The sequence below is a fragment of the Harmonia axyridis genome, chromosome 1 (genome assembly GCF_914767665.1).
Source record: "Harmonia axyridis chromosome 1, icHarAxyr1.1, whole genome shotgun sequence".
Classification (NCBI taxonomy): Eukaryota; Metazoa; Arthropoda; class Insecta; order Coleoptera; family Coccinellidae; genus Harmonia; species Harmonia axyridis.
Window position 1 is genome coordinate 44,120,577 of NC_059501.1, and position 12,324 is coordinate 44,132,900.

Below are 12,324 nucleotides of genomic sequence, written 5' to 3' on the forward strand. Positions count from 1 at the left end.
CGCTTGACGTTGTCGTAAGTCATCCACTTTTCATCACCAGTCACCAACCGTTTCCAAAATGGGTTTATTTTGTTGCGATTCAGCAGCGATTCGCAGATGGAAATTCGGACCAAGAGCTTTTTTGAATTAACTCGTGTGGTACCCATACATCTAGCTTCTTCTTGAGAACAGCCTTATGCAAATGGTTCCAAACGGTTTTTTGTTCAATCTTCAAATCTTAAGCAATGGAAACAGGACCCGAAAATGTCTATGATTTTGTCTATATTGTCGACAATTGGTCTCCAGCGCGTGATGCATCTTTGTCATAGAAATTACCGGAACGGAATCGACGGAACCAAAATTGCGCGTAATTGACTATTACAGTATGAAGACCATAATTTAAAATTTTTAGCCGCTTGGCTCGCATTTTAGCCTTTATCGAAGAAAAACTCTAATATAACGTATATTTTCTTTGTTTTAATGTCCATCTTTAACGCGCGCTCGAACTAAACTGAGTAAACTAATCACAAAACTGTCGCAAAAGATTATGTAGTACGAAATTTCATCTTTCTAATGCTATTTAGTGGAACCCGATCGAACTTTTTAAACGCGAAGTACAGATAACTAAAGCTACCTATTGAAAAAAGAATATTAAAAACTAAATGCGTATTTTTCGGTAATTCAGGATACACTTTTATATTTTTAAGGTCTGCGAGGGGGGGGGGCATGGCCCCCATGCCCCCCTGGATCCGCCCCTGAAATATTGCTATCAATACTCTCAAATAAACCCCAGTATTTAGCAAATCGTCTTGGAAACAAGAATGTCCCGATTTGATTGATCTTATTGGCTGAATATTTCCCCTCGTATTCCCCTTTCCACTTTGAGAGCATTTTTGGTTACACTCATTGGCTGCATCTATCACTCCTTAATTACTTCAATACTTTCTAATAATTCGCATAGACCAGTGTGGTCCATAGGGGTATTATTGAAGTGCATTTTTACGTAGTTACAGTGCGTTGTGTGACTGATGCTTTTAATGATTTCGACTATGATGTTTGGCACAATTCTATGGCTTGTGTAAAAAAAGATTAATATTTCGCAATCAAATCTATTCCTCCATTTACTTTCAAAGTCAGAATTGATATATGACGGGTTCTGAAAAAAATGATTTCGCATCCTAAATATCTTCATTTCACTGAAGGAAGAAATGATTATTATTATTATTATTATTATTATTTTTACGTTAGATACAGAGTTGAGTATGTAACTATAAAACTCTTAATAAACAAAAATTTCAATAAAACCCTAATGAGAAAAATAACATGAATGCAATTTGAGAAAAACAAAAATACTGAAATATCCAACTTATGAAAAAATAATTAACTTTCAAGAACCCTTGACCTCCAGACGTCGAACCTATTTTTGAACACGTTCACCGACGGAGCTCCAACAACATCATGTGTAAGTTGATTCCAACAGACGAAAACTCGGTTGCTCAGAAAATTTTCACGGGATCTCGTATGGAATCTCTCCCTCGCCAATTTCAAGTTATGCCCTCTTAGATGATTGGTGTTCAACTCAAAGAGATGCGATACATCTGAGCCGAAGAAACCATTCAACGCTCTAAACGTCACAATCATGTTTCCACGGTGCTTACGATCCGCAAATGTGTCGAGACACATGATACTCAAGCGATCTTGATAAGAAGGTCTCTGCACCCCGTATGGCAACCGTGTGACACGTCGCTGCAGAAACTCGAGCATTTGAGCATCTCTTTGAAGCCATGGATGCCAGACTGGACCAGCAAACTCCAGGATTGGGCGGATGTATGCCTTGTAAAGTGCAGCAACGACATCCGGATGGCCACCCCTAAAACACTGCTGGATCATATAAAGCCGTTGTTTGGCTTTATTACAAATATAAAGAATGTGGGGACTCCAAGATAGGTCACCACTCACAACAACACCCAGATCGATGTGGCTCAGACACCCATCCAGGGCAACACCATCAATGAAATAAGGTCGTCTCGGATTATTGTTGCCTAAATATAGGACACGACACTTAGGTATATTCAATGGAAGCAACCAGTCAAGACACCACTTTACCAGGAAATCTAGCTCACTCTGCAGAGATCGATGACACTCTGACGTATTGTACAGCTTTATATCATCTGCGTAAGATGCGGAAGGGGAGCTTAATAAAAGCTGTAGATCGGACGCATATAGAATGAACAGAAGGGGCCCAAGAACTGATCCCTGTGGTACACCGCTCAGCACTGATTTCATAGAAGATGACATATTACCGACCCTAACAAAAAATGAACGATCTGTTAAGAATGAATCAATGAACTTGAGTAGAGAACCTCGAATAGCAAAATGCTCCAATTTATGAAGTAGTCTTCTCCTTGGTACTCGATCAAATGCTTTTGCGAAGTCAAGATACACCACATCCATCGGAATCCCAGCATCCAATGACTTAGTCCAGTCATTCAGGCAAGTCAAAAGATTGGTGATAATTGATCTTCCTGGAACGAAGCCATGCTGTTGGGGTGGAATAATGGACTCCCGCAATGCGAACTGAAGCACCTGTTTGGATATTACCCTCTCAAGAACTTTGACCACAACAGAAGTGAGACTTATGGGTCTGTAGTTTTCGGCCTTAAGTTTATCGCCCTTCTTGAAAATTGGCGTTACCGTCGATTGTCGCCATGCTGAAGGTAAATAACCCATAGATAGTACACGATTCATAATCGTACACAATGGTCCACTGAGAGAGCTTGAACACGCCCTGAGAAAACCTGGCGAAAATCCATCAGGACCAGGGGCAGAAGAAACATCCAATCCATGAAGATACTTCTGCAACATGGAATCAGTAACTGTTATGCTCTCCAATGATTCCGCTTTTCTGGGACAGTTGATAACTGGCATTGAACCATCTGGTTCAGTCGTGGAGGAGGAGAAAAAAGAGTTGGCAAGAATCTCAGCTGACTCGGACTCATTACTCGCTACGGTACCATGTTCATCAACAACTATAGGAATCGAGACTTTACTATGATATTAAACTTAGATCGTATATACTTGAAAAACTTTGCTTTGTTTTCAGGCCTGGTCATATTCTGCTCGTAAGTTGTTCTGGATTGTTTAATTACGGCTGAGAGGTATTCGGAGAACTTTCTATGGCGCAAAAAATCCTGTGTCGAACGACTCCTACGAAACCTTTGCCAGAGACTCTTCTTCCTGCGGATGTCATCATACAAACTACCAGTGATCCAAGGTTTAGTCGGGCTCTGTTTAACTATTCTCATTCTAGTGTTAACCTGAAGAATCTGCGTCAAAGTGTGAGAAAACCGATTCCACACCTCCTCAATATCAGGACCATCAAGCACCGAACTCCAACCAACGTCAAAAAGCGCAGCATCCACCTTCTCATAATCCACAGACTTTATCACCCTCTTCACATTTTTTGGATGCCTGGATGCATGTATCTGAATGCTTGTGCCCAACACTACATGATCTGACCTTCCCAAAGGGGGAAGATACTCAATATCTGAGATAAGATCCTCGTCATTGGTGAGGAGGAGGTCAGGTGTTGTTGGATGCTGATTCAGTCTGAATTGAGTAGGCTTATCCATGACCTGAGTCAAACTGGACCTCTGTAACATCTCCGCGAAAGGGAAGGAAGGGGAACCACCCGATGGCAGCTGAGTAATAGGCCAGACACGAATATCTCCAAAGTTGAAGTCGCCAACGATTAACAAGTTCTTTCTCGAATTCGATAGTTGTTCTAGATGATTAAATAGATCTTGATCGTGAACACAACTTCTGGGACGATATAGCCCAGGGACAGCTCCAGGTCGTTTGATTTTACATCGAAAAACAGGTTGTCGATACCAGGGGTAGCGATTGAGTAGTGAGCAATCGTGGATGAGTGTATTACATCGTCACGAACATAAACGCAAACACCAGCATGACCAGGCGTTGTAACACTATCGCAATGATATAATGTATAACCTGGTACCGCAAATTGACGATCAGACATCCTGGGGTGAAGCCACGTTTCCGCAAGAAAAACAAACACAGGTTCACGATCACAAACGAGGACAGATAGCTCATCGAATTTGGAGTTCAGAGAAGCAAGGTTTGTATAAATGAGTGGCAACGTAATTAAGTTAGATTTCAGTTTTTTGATGGCGCTATTTTAATTATTGAAGGGGTTCCTTTTTTGTATTTGATAGTCAGATCAGCCTCCCCAGAAGAACGTCTTCTGTCAAGTTCCTTACAAAGGTCCTGAAGCTGCTTAATCTGCAGAGGTGTCTTATCGTCATCCACCGAAATCCTCCTGTAGTTTTCAAACGCAGCAAGGACCCGTTTATGACGCAGGATATTGGCAGGTATGGCCGGGTTCGAAAACTCTACCTTAACAGGTCTGTGCACCCCCTGCCGCAAACTGCCGAGTCTTCTGGCCGCGACCACATCGCCGGCTGAGCCGTCCCTGATCTTCGAAATAATATCAATAATTTATTATTATTATTATTATTATTAAAGAAATTACAGAGTAGAGGCAAAAGCCTATGAACTCAAAGAAAGGTGAAAAAATAGTTGAACATACTATATATACAGACAACAGTAATAGAACCAAGAACCAGTAACAAACACAAAATTAAGAGCATAAACCATAAACCGAATGTTCAGATGCGAAACCCATTTTCAAACAAACCCATTTTCAAACCAGGCGTCAAGTCTGTTCTTGAAGGTGTTTACGGAAGGTGCATTCACGACATCACCGGGGAGTCTATTCCATACACTGAACACTCTATTAGAAATGAAATATTCGCGGCACTTTGCACGAAAACTTTCACGCTTGAGTTTTAAACTGTGACCACGTAGATTTTGTTTGTGTTCAGTTGGTACAAATGCGAGATATCGGTACCGAACATTCCATGGAGCGCACGAAAGGTGATGATCAAATCCCCGCGCAGCCGTCGATCTTCCAGTGAAGACAGCCCCATCCTCTCCAACCTCTCCGGATACGATGGTCTCAAGACACCATAAGGCAGACGAGTCACTCTGCGCTGAAACCCTTCCAAGAGCATCAGATCGTCTCTGAGCCAGGGGTGCCAAACAGGACCGGCAATTAAATCTTTATCTGTTGTGACATCTTCAGATTCAGAACATTTCGGATAATGATATTGTTAGCTCGCTTAACACGCTCCAATAACTCTACTGGATTGACGCATAAAGAAGACTCAGAGCCATCGGCACCAGACGACGCCGCCGAGGTGGAAGAACCAGCGATATCCTTCAAGTTCGACACCTCTCTCTTCAATATAAGGCTAGTTTCTCCAACGCCACAACATCAACTGACCCCAACTGATTACTCAGCACCGAGACGTCCTCCCTCAAAACTGATTGGAAGCTTTAAGGACACTGAGCTCACCACTGCATTGCTGCAATGATGATGCATGCTGCTTCAACATTTTGCCATGTGCCTCCACACTTCTTAAACAGCTGCTCAGCTTATCTGAAAGCTCTTTCTGTGCCCGCTTGATCTCGGAAATATCTCCAGCAATCCCGTCAAGGACAGACAATCTGGATAAAACCATGTCCGGACGGGGATTATTGCTCTGCTGGTTGGACATTATTGAGATGATCGAACTTCACGCAATAAAAACAAAAAACGGATGAAAAACAGAGGATACACGCTTCACTCAGCCGAGGCCGATCGGTGAGACTTAAATTAACGTACAAGGTGGGCCTAGGTTGAAAAAAGGATGAAAGGAAACACAGGATCAAAAACACAGGTGAAAATATGCAATAAGTTTTGAAATAAGGATTAAAATGAGATTAACCAACAAAATTTTCATTACATTTTCTAATTTTAGCAATGTTATTACTGGTTTGAGAAACCATGTAGAATAGGCTCTAGGTAGGTCAAATTAGCAGCTACGTAGCCAGATCGAAAAATCAATCAAGTATTTTATAGAAAATAGAAATATTTCACCATTTCCTGACATCAGTCGGGACAGTTTTAATAATAGGTTACATATCAGGCTAATGACAATAGCAGTCGATGCCTTCATTCAAAGTAAAAAAAAAAAATAGGTTACATATATCTTCGAATATTTATTCTGATTCTGTATACGAAAAATTTAAGAATTATCTAGGAAAAACTTGAACTGAGGAAATACTACAATTTCTAACTGAGTGGAGTAGTCAATGACTCGGCCTATGACTTCCGGACTACATAGAAACTAAAATCGAAATTTGGATAACTAAATTTGACATTTCATGAAATGTCATTAATTATTCGTTATTGAAAATTTTATTGGTTTTCAACCATCTTAACGAATAATTTATTACAATTCATGAAATTTCGACTTTTAAGTTTCTTTTTATGTTTTCTGGAAGTCATAGACTACTCCATTCAATGAGAAATTGCAGTTTTACTTAGTTGAAAAAATGGAGTTTTTCCTCGATAACTCTTTAAGTATAGGATTTGCTTGAGACCCCTCTCTTTTTATACTTACGTAAAATTGACTGAATGAATAAAAAATATAGGTTTTTTCCAAAAAACTTTTCATAAGATATCTATAGGAATCTCTTTAACTTATGAATCGTTGAGCTTATACTCAAGTATTGCCATATTGCTGAAATTATCATCAACCAAGCTATCTGATAATGCAATGATATACTGGGTGTGCCGTTTGAAATAAGAAAGTAGTACTCTGTTTCCGGTATAAAAGAAAATTGTATAAATTTTCAGCGCAAAATTATTATTAGTTTTCCATAAACGTCTAATAGGCCATCGTGGTGAATCACCCTGTACATTATTATCATTTAGCCTTCTGCTTCCACTGAGAAACATAAATTTCGCCTTACAATAACGAAGAATAAAATTCAATTCGGCAACGTAGCTGCTAATTTGACCTAGAAAATTGGATGTCATTCAAGGATCTCAAGGTCATGCACCTATTTTACCCTAGTTTGTCTTATCTTCAGACAGAACATTTACGAATTCATGTTTTCGTGCTCTTATAATTCTATGCAACGATCAGTTCATCATCGTAGATAACGTTCCTTGATAGTATATTACAGGTCGATAATAAAGAATAATCAAATTATAACACCGTAAAATGACATAGTATCATTTTTGATGTAACAGCAAAAGCTACTCACGTCACAAATTTTCTGAAAATATCGACATCTGAGTCCCATACATACGCAAAAATATTATTTTCAACTCAAGGGTTTGAAAAGTGTGCGCCTATGGTTTATGACTGTTTTGCAATTATCTCTGGTCAAGCGTTTTTATAGATTAGTTCAAGTGACTTTTGATATACTATACCTACATACTCCTTCAGGAATAATGGAGGTGGCAAGAAATATTGATTGACAGAAAATGTCGAATGTTTTATTTCCATTGAGAATAATAATTTTGCTGCCTAGGCAGAAAAACTAATACTTTGCTGATTGATCGAAGAAAAACGTATTTATTATTTTCAAGTACAGTGGACTCTCGTTGACTCGAAACACCACGGGACCAAGATTTTTCGTCGAGTTACGTATAGCTCGACATAGAGGCGTAGTTCGAGTTATACAGGTCATTCTTGATTAAATACGACTTACAGAGGTAATGAGATATAGAGTTAAAACAAATGAAATTCAAATTGTAGAGGTAAAGAATTTAAGAATAGTGATATCTATTCCATATATTAGGAGTAGATCGTATACATATTTGATGAATTTACTGAAAAATTAATTGACAATAGAAAATTTCATAATGAAATAGACCCAATAGACCAATGACTCCTTTGTTTTACAAATGCCAATTGACAAACTTTGAATATTTTAATAGTTTGTCTGAATAAGAAGGAGTCTGATTCAGATTCCAGAACCTCAAAAAAGTTAATTTATTCAAAGTGTTATTGTTCTTTTCTTTTAAGGCAACTTTTTTTTCAACTTTATAACTCCTGACAAATTATTGCAATTATATGCGCAGGAGCAATTTATTCAAATTTTTTAAGCTTGTTTCAGCAATAGAGAGTGAAAACTCTAAATAAGTTTTTCGTAAATCTTCTGATGAGAGGTCTCACAGGCTTAGGAGATTCAGGATAAAAAACATTAAACAAAAAATGTATTTTCTACAGCCTTCACAACACTAAACAAAAAAACTAAACTCTATAAAATCTCACGATGCAATTATTGCATAATTGAATACGCGATTCACCGACACGTTTCGACTTGCATGCGGGGTTTGGAATTAACCACCGACTTCGAGTTATAGAGGTCATTTTGTGTGTCTTCGACTTATAGGTGTGAAATACATACATAAAGTCATTTCCAGTTATGCATGAAAATTCTTTCGACTTGGAAAGTTTTTCCAAGGGGATTTGAATATACAGTGGACTCTCGTTAACTCGAAACACCACGGGACCAAGATTTTTCGTCGAGTTACGAATAGTTCGACTGTCGAACTATTCGTAACTCGACTATACTGAATATATCCGTAAAATCGTTTCGAGTTATGCACGGAAATTTTTTCGGCTTAGACAGGTTTTTCCAAGGTGATTAAAAATAATTCGAGTTATCGAGGTTCGAGTTAACGAGAGTCCACTGTACCTAATTCGAGTTTTGAGGTTCGAGTTAACGAGAGTCCAATGTATTTACGTCTTCCTTCAGATCAAATTTCCGATTATAGAATGATTTTTCATATTTAATTTTTTCATACAACTGACAACCTTCATCTCCCCACCCCCCGCGCTGTCACCTAATACGTTCTATGTTCGGCCCCCCAAAACAAAATTCTAGCTCCGCTATTGAACATCAAACAAACTATTTCTTGATGAAGCCATAGTGTTGGCGAAACAATTGTAAGTTACTACTGATCTTTAAATTTTGTTACAATCATGTCGCCATAACTATAGCTTCATCAGGTTATTTTGACGAAAATCAGTCAAGCCATGTTGGCGAAACAATTTTCGCAAGATTGAACGATTAATGGAAATTACTTTGTTTTATTATTTTATCTTTTATATATAATGTATTTCTATCAAGTAAGGACCGAGTCCAAAAAAAAAAAGAAAAGGATGTTTCAAAAAACCATACCTTGAATTGGCCTCATAATACATTAATATCATAGGACATTGTTTTTTTTTTGTATAAGTATAATGATATAAGTAAAAAAAAATTCTGTAAAAATGACTATATATCACTTGGTCCTCGAAAAATTTTCCTATCAGATCTATGACATGCACTGTATAATAGTGCTTCGAGCACTAAGCACTTGAAAAAACGAGCATCAATTCCACAAAAGACTCAAGAATACTAATCACTTTGTAGAAGTACCTAATTCGATACTTCGAGCACTAAACACTTTATAACGAACTGTTGAAAGTGAATTTTTTTAAATCTAAATAAATGTTGTTGTAACTGGTGTGAACTATCCGAAGGCGGTGACCAGTGTCGCACTGACGAAAGCTAAAATTATATTGGAATAACGTTACATATCGGCTTCGATCATCAGTGATAGTTCGATCCTTAATGATATGCTTGCCATCTACTCATCTATGATGCTTGCAATAGTTTCTCGTTAGGATCTCTTGATCTTGGATGGCTAGAAAAAAACCTTCCGTTCTGGAGTAATTGCACCTGATGTGAGCCAATAGTTCGACGCTCCAATGTCGACATGATCCTGGTTCACCTCGCTGAAATGTCGTCCATGTAGGGGCTTCTCTCTCTATCTTTGTAGTTTTTTTTTTTGATTATTTGGTGGTTATGTGAAAATTGCTGCTTGTGCAATTGTAAAAGTATTAATTCATCTGCTTCACACGATGTTTTCCACTAGATTGACCATAATTTTCAAGTGGTTTTCGTTGTCTGTTATTAGTTTTGAACTCGGTTTTGAATCATTCTTGTATAGCAACAGTTGCGTACCCAGACATAAGCCTTGGGGGGACAAAGATTTATAAATGAAAAAAAATTGGTGATTCGTTTCCAATGTCTTTTGAATTTACATCCACTTCTTGAGATTGATTTTCACCTGTCGAAGTGTCAGCTGTTTTATTCAAACGAGAAAAACTTGAGGATTCGCCTGCATCAATTTTCCTTTTTTTGAAGAAGTTTACTGACTCATAAATGAGATTTTGATTAGTTTTGAGATCATGCAACACACATTAAAAGTTGAACACGGGTTATAATAGAGAATATAATACAGAATTTCTCATCATCCACCTCAAACTAATCAACAGAATAAACTGAACCTATACTGATGACCTACCTTTGTGAGTGAAAATGTTGAGGCAGTAAGTCAAAAGTGCCGATAAAGGGATGATATATGTAATCTGATATTTTTCTAAACTACCAGTGGTTCACAAAAAAAATAATTTTGGAGGAAAGAAGCGGGCATCCTTCCAGAAAAAAATCACCGTATATATTTGCATTCAAAATTAGGATATCACATGATCAGTGGCGTACCTAGACATAAAGCTTGGGGGAGGGGGCGATTTATAAAAAAAAAAATTGGTTATTCATTTCCGTTGTCCATTCAAGTACAGACATTTCTTGAGATTGATTTTTACCCATCGAAATGTCAGCTGTTGTATTCAAAAGCGAAAAACTTTAAGATTCGCCTGCATTCATTTTCTTTCTTTTGAAGAAGTTTCACGAAGAAATTTGCTAATAAGATTGTGATAGGGGGGGGGGGGATATATCCCCCTTATTCCTCCACTTGGGTACGCCACTGCCTGAGATTAATCTTGAAAATAAACGAAGGAAACATTTTGTTTTATGTTGAATCGGTCAACTGTAATTCTATTAAATTGGGATAATAAAACACCAGATTTCAGGTCCAATATATTGAATTTGGCTGTACAAGTTATGTATTTACAAGGTAACAGCTACGAGCGTAGCGTACTGAATATGGTACCCCAATTTCCTGGGGATCTTAAGTGTCGCTTTGGATTTTGCATACCAAAGCGCAATCCAAGTCCCGGATTGGTCCAGGTCTTCGCTCCTTGCCCTAAGATGTGACTTCAGGATGACCATATGTAGCTCCAAGGATGCTCTTGTTCTATTTTTAGCCCTCGCTGTATCTGCTGGGGTTGGTTTTTCGACCTAAATGCGTCTCTCTGAATATTCAACTGCCCGTAAAGTTTGCGTGAAATTCACTTGACGCAAGACATTTATTTGTCATTTTTGTAGAAATATCTTGTGAGACATTTAAATGATAATTGAAGATAGAATCTTTAAATTTGAAATTAATTGAAACTTTGAAGACTTTTTAGATTGGAAAACCCTAGAGATCAATCGAACAGAGATGTGGATTATGTCTGTAGTAGAACTGGTCCAAAAATTTTGTTATCAATATAACAGGAGCAGTATCATATTATTTATTTAAAATTTAGTTTATCTGTACTGCATGAATAATAATTTAAGGATTGGTTTCTACCTCTTATTACTTATTAATTCATTGTTATTTGTCACCAAAACTTTGATATCCATTCTGAATTTTGTTTACGATGTATTATTTTAGAATAAGGTCTTGAATATTTAGAAATTATTGGAGAGGTATAAAGGAATAATTGACCGATGAAAAAAGTTGGATCAAATCGGAGTTATGACGCGACATTTGAATTTCACGATTACGAACGATATCGACCGAAGAAGAGCGTTCGGATGAAGTAGTCTCTGATTCTTAGAATAATTATTAATGTTCTAAGCTCTGATTGGTCCGCAGATGTACGTTGTAATCTATACTCAGGAATATTATGAATGAATTCACTTTTTTGTACAGGTTTGAAAGAGTTGGTTTCTTGTAAATGAATATTTCCCCTATGTTACTATCAAAATTTTTCAAATAGATGCCTTCAATTTTTTTCATCGATAGGTAGAAGACCACGATATTCTGCAGAGTTGGCTTCTGTTAGGGCGGCAAATTGAGACTCTGCCTAGAGCAGCAGTTTGGCTAGCGCCAAGGATGAAATATGAAAAGGCGGACAGCAAACTTGGCCGAATTGCCGCCTCACAAATGGTGTTTCACCCCTAACGCTGACCCTGGTTCTAACACTGTAAATTGAACTGCAAAGTTAATTGGGCCGAGGTCCAGAGTTCATTGTTTACTACAATTTTTTTCAATTATCTAAGTTGAAGAAATTTTGATAGATCGGGAAGAAGAAACTGTTAGTTGATTTGATATTTTCTTTCTTGACAAGTTTATACATATATCAATTATCGAAAGGATAAAAGGGACAAGGCAGTTTTTTTTAGTAAATTTTTTTAATGACTTTCAATCACTGTTAGACCTGATCCCAAAGGAAAATTATTTTATAACACTAAGTTCTGCTCCTT

General features: G+C 37.7%; 1 long non-coding RNA gene across 1 annotated transcript; it reads left to right on the forward strand.

Annotated features, from left to right (window-relative positions):
• The first annotated feature begins 7,525 nt into the window (after window positions 1-7,525).
• Window positions 7,526-9,177, forward strand: LOC123670631. The gene is made up of 2 exons (XR_006745945.1): window positions 7,526-8,571; window positions 8,616-9,177. It is a non-coding gene; the product is annotated as an uncharacterized LOC123670631 (long non-coding RNA).
• The last annotated feature ends 3,147 nt before the right edge of the window (window positions 9,178-12,324 follow it).